General features: G+C 48.4%; 1 protein-coding gene across 1 annotated transcript in view; it reads left to right on the forward strand.

Annotated features, from left to right (window-relative positions):
- Window positions 1-8,960: 8,960 nt before the first annotated feature.
- The window catches only part of Akt2 (AKT serine/threonine kinase 2), a 50,094-nt gene continuing 45,348 nt past the window's right edge, over window positions 8,961-13,706 (forward strand). Inside the window, exon 1 of the mRNA XM_028781595.1 lies at window positions 8,961-9,091. The gene's annotated coding sequence lies outside the window, so the exon portion shown is untranslated. The remainder of the gene's footprint in view (window positions 9,092-13,706) is intronic.

Raw genomic sequence — 13,706 nt, forward strand, 5'->3', positions numbered from 1 at the left:
GGCTGTCCTGGAACTCAGTAGACCGTGCTGACCTTGAATTTTCCTCCTGCCTCTGCCTCCTGAGTGCTGGGATTAAAGACATGTACAACCATGCCCATCCAACTACTGTGTTCCTTTCTCAATGTAGCCATCTTGAATAAATCCTTTTCTGCCTTTTAATGTTAAGAAAGAAAGGCTTTTGCAGCTGAAGGGATAGCTTGGTTGGAAAAGTACTCGCTCCCTAAGCATGAGTTCAATTCCCAGCACCCATCTACAAAGCCAGCAAGGTATATGCTTGTTATCTGAACACTAAAAAGGAGAGGTAATGAGATCCACCTAGGAAGGACATACTGACAAGCCAGCTGAGCCTAATCAGTGAGACCCAGGTCCCTGTGAGAGACTCATGAACACACACACACAAACATACATGTACATAAGGCACACATGCACAAATAAAACCGAATTGGATAGTTCTGAGAAACACCTGACATGGACCTCTGGCCTCTACACACATAGACACCTGCACATTCACTCTTCCAGCCACATATAAAAGGAAAGCTTTAGAGCACACCTGCAGGAGGGTCCCAGTGGGTTTGTGGCCAGACTGCCCTATCCAGAGTGAGTGGGAAAGGTTTGGATGACGTCAGTCTGAGCAGGAAGACAGAGCCCGACACTTGGGAAGAGGACAGCATATGCCCGAATGCGGGTGTGGATTCTCAAGAGTCATTCTTTTCATTTTGAGGCCAGCTCTTACGAGGTTGCTCCGGCTGACCCTTGAACTCTCCAACACCTTTCTTCAGCTTCTCGAGTGGCTGTGACCGTAAGAGCTGACCACTATGTCTGGCTGGCTTTGTTTTTGGTGAGTTCTGGGATGCCACACTGTCATATCTGGAGCTCCTGAGTGTCAGGCAGTTTTCTCAGCACTGCCCTCCCTCCCCATAAGGTAGACTGTTAAGATCAATTAAAATTGACCCTCAAAGGCTGACAGATACTGGTGATGTCAGGTTCCTGGGGATATTTTTTACATTTGCCAGTAAAGGGTTCACACCCATATTTTCCTGAACTATCAACCCTTTATTCAACTTGAGTGTGGGCAACTTAGAGAGACCTTGTCTCGAAATAACCCAACTGGGTAAGGTATTTCATATGTATAGCTCCACTGGCTCACAAACACAGCGGGATTGCTGGGAGTTTGGGACCAGCCTGGGCTAAGTGAATGTCAATGAGACCCTGTTTCGAAAAATCAAAAATGAAATAGTGTTATGTGACTTTTCCTGGCATGATAGGAGCAAATGTCTGTTCACCCCAGATGGGGTCCCAGAGACAGACCAAAGTAGGATTCCACCAAAATCCAATTTCGTGAACCAAAAGGTTTACTGGGGCTTCTTGTAGGAGGAGCATGGGTACTAACTCTCGAAATCTGAATTACTGGAGTTCTCTGTACTCTTATTCACCTCAGCTGGTGTCTCTTCTTAGCAATCAAGGAGACTTGTAGGTTGTATCAGTTTCAGGAACTTCTTGAAGTGAGTTGCATTTACTTTCTCTTAATTGGGTAGAAATTGCCAGAGAAATTAGAGCACATGAAAGAGAGAGACAGAATGGGAGAGAACAGCTCTTTCTCTTTCTCTGTATGTGTGTGTGTGCGGGCGCTTGTGCATCTGTTAGGGAGCTTGTGTAACAGGCACAAGGCACAATCCCCAGCACTACAAAATAAAACTGGACCTCTGGTAGCTTCTTAATGTGTGTAATAGGAATACTATAAAGACTTTCACATTCACAAAAGGCCAACTGGGCGCTAGGCAAATTCTGTCACTGCTCCTTATGGAGCAGTGGCTCTCAACCTGCAGCCCATGAACCCTTGGGGGTTGTCAAATGACCCTTTCACAGGGGTCACCTAAGACCGTCAGAAAACAAGCTACATTATGATTTCTAACTAGCAAAATTACAGTTATGAAGTAGCAATGAAAATAACTTTATGGTTGGGGGTCACCACAACATGAGGAACTGTGTTAAAGGGTCGCAGTGTTAGGAAGGCTGAGAGCTGTTCTAGAGGCACAGTCGGATGTGAGCTGCTGGAAGCCTCATGAGGCTGAGTGTGGCAACACTGCATTTGATCTTCAAGATCTTCAACCCCTATCTCATGTCATCACTACAGTTTTCCTTTCTTTCTCCCCCCACCCTGCCTTTGTTGTTGTTTGTTTTTTAAACCAGGTGTCAAGATTCTGAGACCTCAAACTTTGCATGTAAGCAGAGCATGGCTTTGAACTCCGAGATTCTCCAGATACAACCAGAGTGGTTGGGATTACAGGCATGCCGCCATCACACCTGGTTTCTGTGGTGCTTGCCAGCAAACCATACATCTTGGCATGCATTCTACCAACTGAGCTATAACCCCGGCCTTTCCATTTTGGATCTGAAACCTGGCAAGGGGCCAGGAAAGGACAGCGTCCTAGGCAACTGCTTCTGTTACTGCTGTCTGTTTTTGTTTTTTCTTCTTCCTTTTTTATGTGTGCATGTCCCCATTGTTGTGGATGAAGAGAGGAATTTCCTCCTATTTTTCTTCCTAACCCCACAGCAGCTGCAGCCTCAGTTCTTGGGCTCCTAAAGGAACATTCCCACGGATGCAGCCATCAGGTAGTCAAGTGTGTTTAAGTAGGTAAGTGAACAAAACCAGCCTGCAGTGGAATGGAGGACACAGTTAGCAGAGAGTCAACAGCCTCACCCGCCTCTTGAATTTTACCAGACAGAGTCTGGGTCCACCATTTCTCTTCTCTTGCCCGGGGTGACTGCCTTCCTAAAAGGTATCTTCATCCAGTATTCAGTCTATTAGAATTGAACGCAAGAAGGGTTACAAAGATGTAAAGAGCATGAAGGTGAGAAGTTAGCCGGGCGGTAGTGGCGCATGCCTTTAATCCCAGCACTTGGGAGGCAGAGACAGGCAAATTTCTGAGTTCGAGGCTAGCCTGGTCTACAGAGTGAGTTCCAGGACGGCCAGGGCTACACAGAGAAACCCTGTCTTGAAAAACAAAAAAACAAAAAAACAAACAAACAAACAAAAAACCAATGAAGGTGAGAAGTTTATGGGGAGAAAGGGCAATGGTGTTGGTATGAGGTCCCTCGGTGGGGAGTAGTGTCTTGGGAGTTGGCCAAAGCCCGCTGAGATAAACTTGGTCCTTTGTTTAAGAGTCCTGTCCTTATCTGTCAAACTGGATTGTCTTCTCTAGTGACCTTGATATTCCTTTTAACTCGGCTTTAACTGTGATACCCACTGCCCCATCAACCGCCTCTAGATACTCTGCTGTTCTTTTTGGTTGGTGCCTTTAATCTCAGCACCAGAGAGACAGAGAGGCAAGTGACTTTCTCAAGTTCGAGGCCAGCCTGGTCTCCAAAATGAGTTCTAGGATAGCCAGGGCGTTACACAGAGAAACTCTGTTTTGAAAAACCAACAAAAAGTTTTAATTCTTTGTGGGTGAGAATGGGTGTGTGGTGTGTATGTACAATATGTATGCATGCCTGTGCCCCAGGCTGGGATTAAAGGCATACATTACCATACCATAGTTAAATTTTTTATTTTTAAAGATTTATTTATTACATGTATGTGTATGTGTGTATACATATGTATGAATACCTATGGAGGCCATAAAGGCATTTTATCCCATGGAGCTGGAGTTACAGGTGGTTGTGAGCTGCAGTGTGGGTGCTGGGAAGCAAACCTAGGTCCTCTTGCAAGAGCCACAAATACTCTTAACCCCTGAGCCACCCCTGCCAGTTTTATTGTTTTGGTATCTTTTAAAATGGAATCTCATTGTGAAAATTCAGGCTGGCCTTGAAACTATCTTGTCTCTGTTTTACCTCATGCTGGAAGTAGTTTTGTGTCAGCATGCTCAGCTGAGTAGTTTCGGAGTTACCAACAAAATTGCCAGGGTAGTAGAGTTACCTTGTCTCCCACACCCAGTTTTCCTTTCACTAGTATCTTAAACCAGTAACAAGTAACAACTGTTATAGTATTTGTTACAGTGTATCAATGCACAAGATCTTAATGAAAACCCAGCGTTTGTTCCAGTGACTTATTCTTGATGTCCTCTTCATAGTCTTCAGTAGAGTTTTGGCAAGGGTAGGTAAGCTTCAAAACTTGCTGTGTAGTTGCAGTTAGACTTGACCTCTGATCCTTTTGTTCTCCTTTGCAAATTCTCAGAGTCTGGGTGCGTAGCCACACCAGGCTTTCAAATCGGACCTGAAGCTGACAGTATTTCACATTCGTTGACCCTTCTGCTTCTGCCTCTCTGGTCTGTAGCAGTTTTTTTTTTTTTTGTGTGTGTGTGTTTCCCTGATAACCCTTAGAAGGGTTTTTGTTTTGTTTAAGACAGGTCTTAATGTAGCTCTGGCTGGTCTTGAACTTTTGATCTTGCCTCCTCTTCCGAAGCCCAGTTTATGTGGTACTGGGGATAGAACCCTGGTCCTTGTGCAGGTTAGGCAAGCAATTTATCAACTGAACTGGATCACAGCCCTTGAAAGGGGTGTATGCGTGCGTGCGTGCGTGCGTGCGTGCATGCATGTATTTGAGACAGGCTACCATGGCCATTTCACATTCATCATTTAGATGTCCTATAAAGCCTTTCTTTCATCCAGCAAGTGTTCAGAATAACAACACCACAAATGTCCCTTAAGTTTCCATAGAAAAAGTTGTAAGCCATCCAGTTGCAGTAGGAATGACCAGCTCATATGGTGCCATCTTGTGGCAAGAGCTTAAATATAACGAATATATTTCCTTACTGGGTAAGTAGTGGATTCTTTTTAGGGGGAGGGGCAGAGTTTGCAACAGGCTATCAATGGGACTCTTTTTGAGAAGAAGTCACTGTGAAGTGCTAACTACCCTGGAACTCACTATATAGTTTTTGTTTGTTTTGGTTTTGGTTTTGAAAACTGGGTGCAGTGGTCCAGAACTTGAGTTGTTGAGGTAGGAGGACTATCAAAAGTTAGTGGCCAGGCGGGGCATGGTTGTGCACACCTTTAGTCCTAGCATTTGGGAGACAGAAGTAAGAAGGTCTCTGAGTTCGAGGTCAGCCTGGTCTACATATTAAGTTCCAGGTCAGCCAGGGCTACACAATAAGATACAATTTATTTTCAACTATTTAAAAAATTTAAATTATTTTATTTATTTATTTATTTTGTTTTGTTTTTTGTTTTTGTTTTTGAGACAGGGTTTCTCTGTGTAGCCCTGGGTGTCCTTGAACTCACTCTATAGACCAGGCTGGCCTCGAACTCAGAAATCCACCTGTCTCTGCCTCCCAAGAGCTGGGATTAAAGGTGTGTGCCACCACTGCCCAGCGTTTTTGTTTTTGTTTTGTTTTATCTGCATTTCTTTTATGCTGAATTTACTCCCATGCTGTACATTTTTGTTTCTTCAGGGGTATCTTTTTCTCCTGTGCGACCTCCTCTTCTGGCTTTGGAACAGTTTGTTTCTTTCCAGTGAGGATCATCTCCAAGTGGTAGGGGAGTTCATGTACAGGTTAATCCGGCGTGAGCTCTGTAGGTTCGTCGGCTCTGTAGGTTTGTCGGCTCTGTAGGTTTGTTGGCTCTGTAGGTTTATTGGCTCTGTAGGTTTGTTGGCTCTGTAGGTTTGTCGGCTCTGTAGGTTCGTCGGCGCATCTTAGGTGCATTGTTCACCTGGATATGTTCAATGACTAGAGAATCCACATGGAAACCCCTAAGTTCATGATTACTCTCTGCACTGGTAAGCATGTGCTGCAAAAATCAAGTACTCTATATTGGCCGGTGACCCTGTGTCCAGCCCCATTGTTTGGCCTGGGAGTACCTACACTCCACCATTCTGCCACATTGCTTCTTTAAAGTGACATCCTTCAAACACTTGGTGACTTCCCAGATAAGCATACCTTGATGGCTTGGCAGTTTCACCGGTGTTCTTAAACTGAACAAGAAGATTTGAACTTCTTGATTTGCATGATTTTGTAGGAGTTTCTGGGTTATTAGAGTGTGGGGAAAATTTAAAAGGCCACCTCTGCGGTGGGGCCCCAGAGGGGCTTCCACTGCTGTGGCGGGTCCCAAATTTGAGAGGAATCCTATGGTTCCAGCAGCCTGGAGGCCTTGGCGACGTAACACGAGGAAGTCCTTGGTTTATTGTCATGGCGGATAATAGATGGATCTAGGCGTACCCCCCAGAACTCAGGGCAGTCCCGAGTTATATAGGGAGGGAGAAAGGGGGAAGATTGGGGGAGGATCTAGGGGGAGGCATGTTTAATTTGCTCTGCCCTCTGGCCTTCATTAGTATGTAAATCCCTAGGGCCTGAGGCCTATAGCCTGGCCTATGTGATTCTATGGAGACCTGACTGCTTATTCAGGATCCTGGGTTCTGGGGGGCGCCAAACTCCTGCCAGTTCTCATGCAGAATCCCACCCAGAGTCTGCAGAGTCTCGGGGTTCTAGGCACCTGCTCCACCACGACCCAGGATACCCTTACGCAGTCCCACAATAGAGTAGCAAACCATCTTCACAGGTTACCTCAGAATGCTTACAGGAAGAACTATTTTATCTCTTAAAAATAATCTGGAGTCTCTTAGTCTGATTTATGTATCTGAGTATTTTGTCTGCGTGTGTATCGTGCATGCCTGGTGCTCTCAAAGATCAGAAGAGCGGTGTAAACTGGTATGTGGGTGCTGGAAACAGATCCAAGGTTATCTGCAAGAGCAACAAGTGTTCTTAACTCGTGACAGGATCTCAGTGTAGCCCTGGCTTGGCTGGAACTCCCAGGGATCCACCTGCCTCTGCCTCCCAAGTGTTTGGATTAAAGATTTATTGTACTTTAGAGTGTGTGTGTGTTTGTGTGCCATGGTGTTCATGTGAGGTCAGAGAACCATTTGAGGGAGTCTGTTCTCTCCTTCAACCATCTTAGTCCCAAGGATTACATTCAGATTATTAAGGCTTGGCAAACAGGTATGTACCCCACTGAGCCATCTTGTGAGCCCCTCATTCTCTTTCTGATAATGTGAAATCGGATGTGAGGAATAGTATCTCCCTGGGTAGAGTGGCACCTGCCTGTAATCCCAGTGCTTGCTGTAACTGACATAGGAGGACTTCTATGAGCTCAAGGCTATGTGGATTTCCCCCAAAACTAAACCATCCCCTCTGCTCACAGAAAAACAAACAAAAAATGGTATGTGGGAGATAGAAACTGAACTTAAGTCCTCTGGAGGAGCAGAGAGTGTTCTTAACTGCTAAGCCACCTATTAGTCTTGAAATAAAATAATAATAATAAATAAATAAATAAATAAAAATAAAAGCATACAGGTCTTGCAAGGACTGAGTCCGGTTCTGAGCGGGACATAGGGCTGACTACAACTGTCAGGAGCTCTAGCTCCAGGCTAACCGATGCCCTCTTCTCTGGTTTCCCAAAGCATTTGCACTCACATGCATCAACCTCACCCCCAATCATTAAATGAAACCTTGAAATTTTGAGGTTGGGTCTTACTAGGAATCCCAGTCTGGCATGGAACTCTTAGTCCTCTTGCTTCAGGATCAGCAGAGGTGAGTTACAGGCGTGCAACCTGTATATCTTTCTTCTGTGAGCGGTTTCCTGTGGTTTTAAGTTGTACATTTACTCCAAGTTATTCCATACGAGAAATTAAAAGTTCCCACATTTATTAGACGTATATCCTGTGCAGATGGCATTAGTATTTTGAAGTCACAGTTCAATAAGAACTGTTTCCATGAAATAATCCAAGATTGCTTCAGTTTTGAAGATGTGGATACTTCAGATGTGGGTTTTGAAGATGTGGATACAGAATTCAACCCATAGTTATAGAGAGGACATTCTAATGTGGGGCTATGTGACTCAAAGCTTGAGCGCACGTTTTGTTTTGTTTTTCGAGACAAGGTTTAGCTGGCCTGGAACTTACAGCAATCCCCCTGCCCCAGCCTCCCGAGTGATGCAATGACAGACCTGTCACCATATCCTGCTTTGTGCTCAACCTTTACCAACTCCAGTTTGGGGCCTCTATAAGCATCTAGGAGGCTGGCCCTGGCAACACAGGCTTTTAATCCCCGTGCTCAGGAGCTAGAGGCTCTGACTGTAGGACAGCCAGGGCTACACAGTGAAACCATATCTCAAAAAATAAACAAATAATAATAAAAAGGTAGGACTGGCGAGATGGCTCAGTGGTTAAAAAGAGCACTCACTAGCTGCTCTTCCAGAGGTCCTGAGTTCAAGTCCCAGCAACCACATGGTGGCTCACTTCCATCTATAAGGGGATCTGATGCCCTCTTCTGGCCTGCAAATCAGAGCACTCATACATTAAATAAATAAATTAAAAAAAGAAAGTCTAGAACGGTGTTTCTCACCCTACCTAATGTGACTCTTTAATACAGTTCCTCTTGTGGTGACCCCCAAACATAAAACTATTTTCGTTGCCACTTCATACCTGTTAATTTTGCTAAGAATAGCAAAATAATCATAAATATCTGAGCTTTCCGATCGTCTTAGACAACCCCTGTGAGAGGGTAGACTCCCAGATTAAGAACTCCCAGGTTAAGAACCCCTGGTCTAGGAACTAGGAACACAGGAAAGAGAAAACAAGATCAAAGCGTATGTAAATAAAGCCCTTTGACTGCCAGGAAGTAATCACTCGGGCCTTCGGGGAAAGCCAGCTTGTTGGTGTTCTACTGCGCATGTGTAACGCTCTCCCTCCAGCTCAGAACGAGGCTCTTTTAAAAAAAAAAAAAAGTTACCCTGACGGGCGTTGCCTAATGTACGCAGGCGCGCTGCTGTCAGCCTGCCTCCTCCTTGTCCCCGCGCTTGCGGTCTGATGTTTTCTGAGGCCATTCCCTTGGTCTACTACGTCACTTCCTGTTTGTGGCTGGAAAAGGCGGTATTTCCGGCCAGCGGGTGGGAGGGGGCTGTGAGCGGGGGCTGGGGGGAGGGGGCGGGGGGGGGCCGCGCTGCGCGAGCCGTTGGGCCTGACTCCGAGAAGGCGTCGCCGCCGCCAGCACTTGCCGCCGTTGCTGCCGCCAGTTAATAAACAAGGAGCGGGAACGAGCTCAGCGTGGCGATGGGCGGGGGTAGAGCCCCGCCGGAGAGGCTGGGCGGCCGCCGGTGACAGGTGAGGACGCCAGCGCGTGTCCCCAAGCGCCCTCCCCTCCGCGATGGTCGCGTCCTGGCCCCCCGTGGGGCCTCGCTGGGCCGTACCACCCGTGCCCGCCGGGCGGGGACCACGGACCTGGAGGCTTCCCCCCCTCTTTCCGGAATTAAGTGGGGGCGTCTGCTGCGGGGCTTGGCGGGGGGACAAGCCCAGAGGGACGTGGGGCGGGTGCCGCGGTCCATACCACTGAGGCGGCGGGGGGAGCCCTCTCGGAGTGTGCCGGCTGGGCTGCCCTCGGGGGATGTCGGGGGAGACAGGTCCTCCTCTGCGGTGCCAGCCTGTCCAGCTTTTGAGGCGCGCACCGTGTCAAGTGTAGACGGCTGTGCCGCTTGGGTGCTTTGGGAGCCGTTCCTATAGGGCACTTAGAGGGATGGGAGCCTCTGGAGTAGAGGGATCTGTACCCAGGGTGGCCACGTTGGGGCCGTCAGGGTAGTACCCCCTAGGCACGAGAGAGCCGTCTTCAGTACTTAGAGGAGAGCGGGGTCGGGAGGAGGGCTGCGATGTTTATCCTATTTGAGGCACAGGGTGTTGGGAGGCCCGAGTGAGTGTTCAGGGGCGTACTTTTAGGGGTGTGATACTGAGTGGGCGAGGAGCGCTTTTCTCTTCCTGTAATATGCAGAGGTGGGCGTTTACACTCAGCTCACCCTTTATTGAACTTCTTAATGACTTTGGGGAAAACGGGATCGTTACTGGGCTGCATTTTTATCACCGGGCTGTTCGCTTTCCACTCTCCACTCCAGAACCCTCTCAGATTATTTCTCTTTAAGGTGTGTGGGACATCCTTTGGCAAGTTCTTTGCTTCCGGGGGTGGAGATGTGTCTTAGAAGTCACTGAAGTTTTCTGATCTCTAGTCTGGCTCCCTATTAGGAAAGGGAGGGGCTGTCGGGCTTGGAGAAGGAGAGGTGCCTCTGGACCTGCTTGTCACCTTTTGGGCGGAAGGTGTGTTTTAAGGGACAGCTCTCCAGAGCAAGGTGACGGGGGACATCTTTATTCCCAGAATTTGGGGCCCCTGTTTCTCTCATTTGGAGAACTTTTGGGGCCTGATGACAGGCCTCCCTCTGCTCTGCTAGAAAAACATAGGGTTCAGGTCAGGCTGATTTTTAGCCTGTTTATTATTCCCTCCCCAGAGATGCAGGTGAGAGTTGAGGTACTGCCGGCTGTGGTGGACATGGGATGTGAAGGGGCCTATACCAGCCCAGCCCACGTTTCTCCATCCCTGGCCACGTGGCTGCTTGGGCCTCCCTGCTACCAGCTCAACCAAGAGTCCTGTTTACGCTCTCAGAGTTGAGTGATAACAGTTGGCCTCTTGGGGAGGTTGAGTGCTGTTTTCCCAGCTGTTCTCTCTGCCGAGGCCAAGGGGACGTGGAGGGGAGGCACTTTATCCAGCTTGGTCTGGCCGAGGGAGAAAGGCTACTTAGCAGTGTTTGGGATTGTCTAAGGTTCCTCACAGACCTAGCCTTTCTTTGTGGTCCCTAAGCAGGGAACCCCAGAAGTGTGTCCAGCGTCCTTGCTCCTTAGGCCAGCTTGTGATTGTGGCTTGCCCTGTAACCTTTGTCCTAGGTCTAAATTTCCTGGAAGATTGGCTGCAGTCCCTGACTGACCTAGCTGACCAGTCTGGTGATATGGTCAAGGAAACAGACAGTAGCCATTGGTCTACAGCCTTGGTGTCTATGCTGACTGACTTCAATGCGGCATGGGTTCCCAAAGAGAAAGGTCCAGGCGGCGGGTGTTCTCCAGTGTGTTTTTCCACCAGGGATGTGCTTCTGTAGTCCTCTCTGAGTAGCTTTTAGAGGCTCTGCCTGGTAGAGTTAACCGGACCTATAAAAGTCATGACCGTGAAATTGATGGCTGACCTGCACTCAATGCATTCAGTATGCCTGCACACTGTGTAGGATGCCTTGTATTAGAGCAGCAGAGTCTGTTGTCATGCTCTCCTTTGAGAGAAACTTGAGTCCCAGGGCTCCACCGTTTCAAGTGATAGTGGGTAGCGTGTGCCAGTCAGTATTCTCATCATGCTGTGGATGTGATAGGCCCTTTGAACATGGGGTCATGTAAGTCTCAAATACTGTAGTTGTGTATCTGTTGTTTGGTCTACTTTATAGAGGCCGAATAGTGAGATATTATGCCCAGTGATAATAGTAAGGAATGTTATGCCCAGGTCACAGGTAAGGCAACCAATGCACTGAGCCATGGTGGCTTCTGTTTGTGACTAAATAGGCTTGTGGCTTTATAGAGTGTTTATTTCCTTTTGTTTAAGCACAATCAGAAGTTGAGGCCTGAAGGAGAAGGTGCTTTTTTTCCAGGTCTGTATCAGGCCCCTTGGCAGGCAGGCTGGCATTTAGACACAGATTATATAGACCCTGGTACCATACTCTGTTTGTTCAAGAGGTCCCAGGCTGCAGTGGTCTCTGCCCATTTGACTTTGGTTCTGAGTATCTGCTTTCTTCCCCAGGCTGGGGTGATTTGACTGTTCCTGTACTTGACAGTTTCAGCATTTCAGGTTTTTCTGGAGAAACTTGAGGACAGAACTGAATTAGACATCTTTTAGCCCTGAGTACATGTGTGCTGGGGACAGGAGGAGCTAGCAGGAGAGCCATTCGGTTAGGTGGTGAGAGCAGCTATGGGCCCCAGTTAGAGCCAGGATGAGGATTAGTTCTTCTGGCTGTGGGATTGGGACCACAGTGTTCGCTTACATGCAGTGGACTCCGAAAGGCACCCACCTCCAGCTGCTGTGAGGAGCTGATAGGAAGCTTCTGCCATGGTGCCAAGCCATGGAAGTCTCTGCCGACACTCGGAACCTGTCATGGGACAGAGGCACCTGCCTTATTCATCCCCTGCTTTCAGTTCTGTTAGGTATCTAGGGATCCAACTCTGTCCAGTCTCCATCCAGACATTCAGTGTCCTGGTTCCCAGCTTCTGTAAAGCGTTATGTTGGGCTGACAAGATGGCTCAGTGGGTCAAGACATTGCTGTGTAGGTCTTGCAGCCCGTGTTCCATCCTCAGAATCCATATAAAGGTGGAAGGCGAGAACCAACTCCACAGTTTCCTCTGTCCTACACATGCATGTCATAGCATGCGCCCAGTTATGCACATGTACATACACAATAAATACAGCTCTCAAAAAGGCTCTGGTGTAGTGAGCACTGAGTTCAAATCCAGTCTTCCAGGTGCTAGTCGTGTAGTTTTGAGTGGGTAGTTCAGCCTTCTTGAAGCCTTGGGGAGTCCAGGGAGGTAATGCCTTCCTTAGAGGGCAACAGGGAGTCCTAGATAGTGCAGCCTCTCCTGTGTGTGACACAGTGATAGGCAGGTGTGTGCTCAGGGTGACCTGGCAAGCTGTACGTCATCTCCTGCTGCTGGACTCGGGGCCCTCGCCAGTTTGTAGAAGTTTGTCAGAGGACATCAGGAGGAAAGTAGGGCTGAGGTTAGCCTCTTTCTCAGATATAGAGACAAGGGGGCACACAGTAAAGTCAGCTAACAAGTGCATCTCGGTACAAACTGGAGATCCTTCCCACATTCCGGATCTAGTTCACACCTTTGTTTCGTGTGCTTTTCCTAAATCCCTACCGCAGCCATGGAGTGGTGGGAAGGCTGGGAGTGGGCAGGGTGTTGCATCAGGTGAAGATACTAGGGTACTGACAAAGGGCCCCCTCTGTCTGACGTTGTACAGCTTGTCTTTAATCCCAGCACTGAGGACACATGTCGGTGGGTCTCTGTGGGTTCCAGGCCAGTCTGATCTACATAGTACGTTCCAGATTAACCAGGACTACATAGTAACACCCTGTTTACAAAACAGAAGTCCTTTGTGGAGCTGAAGGAGACCGACAGGAGGGTGAGCGAGGAGTGGGTTAGCTGCTAGGTGGTGAATCTGGGTGAGGCCATGGGGACTATCAGAAGCTTCTTTAGATGTAGTGGCAGGGAAGGCAGGACAAGTGTGTGAGTGAGACAAACCAGCCTGGGAGCAGCAGGCAGCCCACAGTGGGGGGCGTGGCGGGAGGATAGGCTCAATGAGAGGTAAAGATGTACCACACACAGGGAGAGGCCTGCGTGACCAAGTGAGTGCTGGTGGCCAGGGGATGGGGTGTGTGCTGCTTCCTCAGCCTGGGAAGGAGTTTGGAGTCTGAGGATTTACTCAGTTGGGTGGTGATTTTGGCCTTGGAGGTTTTCAAGCTTCTGCCTAGGGCCAGGCTGTGTTTCTCATGCCTCCCACTTCCCCCTCAAGAGACTAACTGCCCTACAAGTGCTTTGGTGGAGACCCACTGGTTGCCTCCCTTGTCTGTGGTTTCACGCTGTGTTCCCCAGGGCCATGGGTGGTACATTTAGGGATGGAGGTGGGGACTCAATGGGGGTGACTTGTCTATGCATCTCCGGCTAGCCTAGCCAGCTACTGCTGCTAAGGAACAATATGAATGGCTGTCTCACTGATAGGACGGACGGGTCCTTGCCACCATTTGCCTACCGCTTCTCCAGTTAGCTCCAGAGTTGGAAGGAATGGGGTCTTGGGCCTTACCTTCTAGTGAGAATGAGGACCAGCTTGTAGTGTGACAACACAGCAGGTCAGGGTTGGTGTTGTCAGGGC

The sequence above is a fragment of the Grammomys surdaster genome, unplaced genomic scaffold, assembly GCF_004785775.1.
Source record: "Grammomys surdaster isolate TR1022 unplaced genomic scaffold, NIH_TR_1.0 485, whole genome shotgun sequence".
Classification (NCBI taxonomy): domain Eukaryota; kingdom Metazoa; phylum Chordata; class Mammalia; order Rodentia; family Muridae; genus Grammomys; species Grammomys surdaster.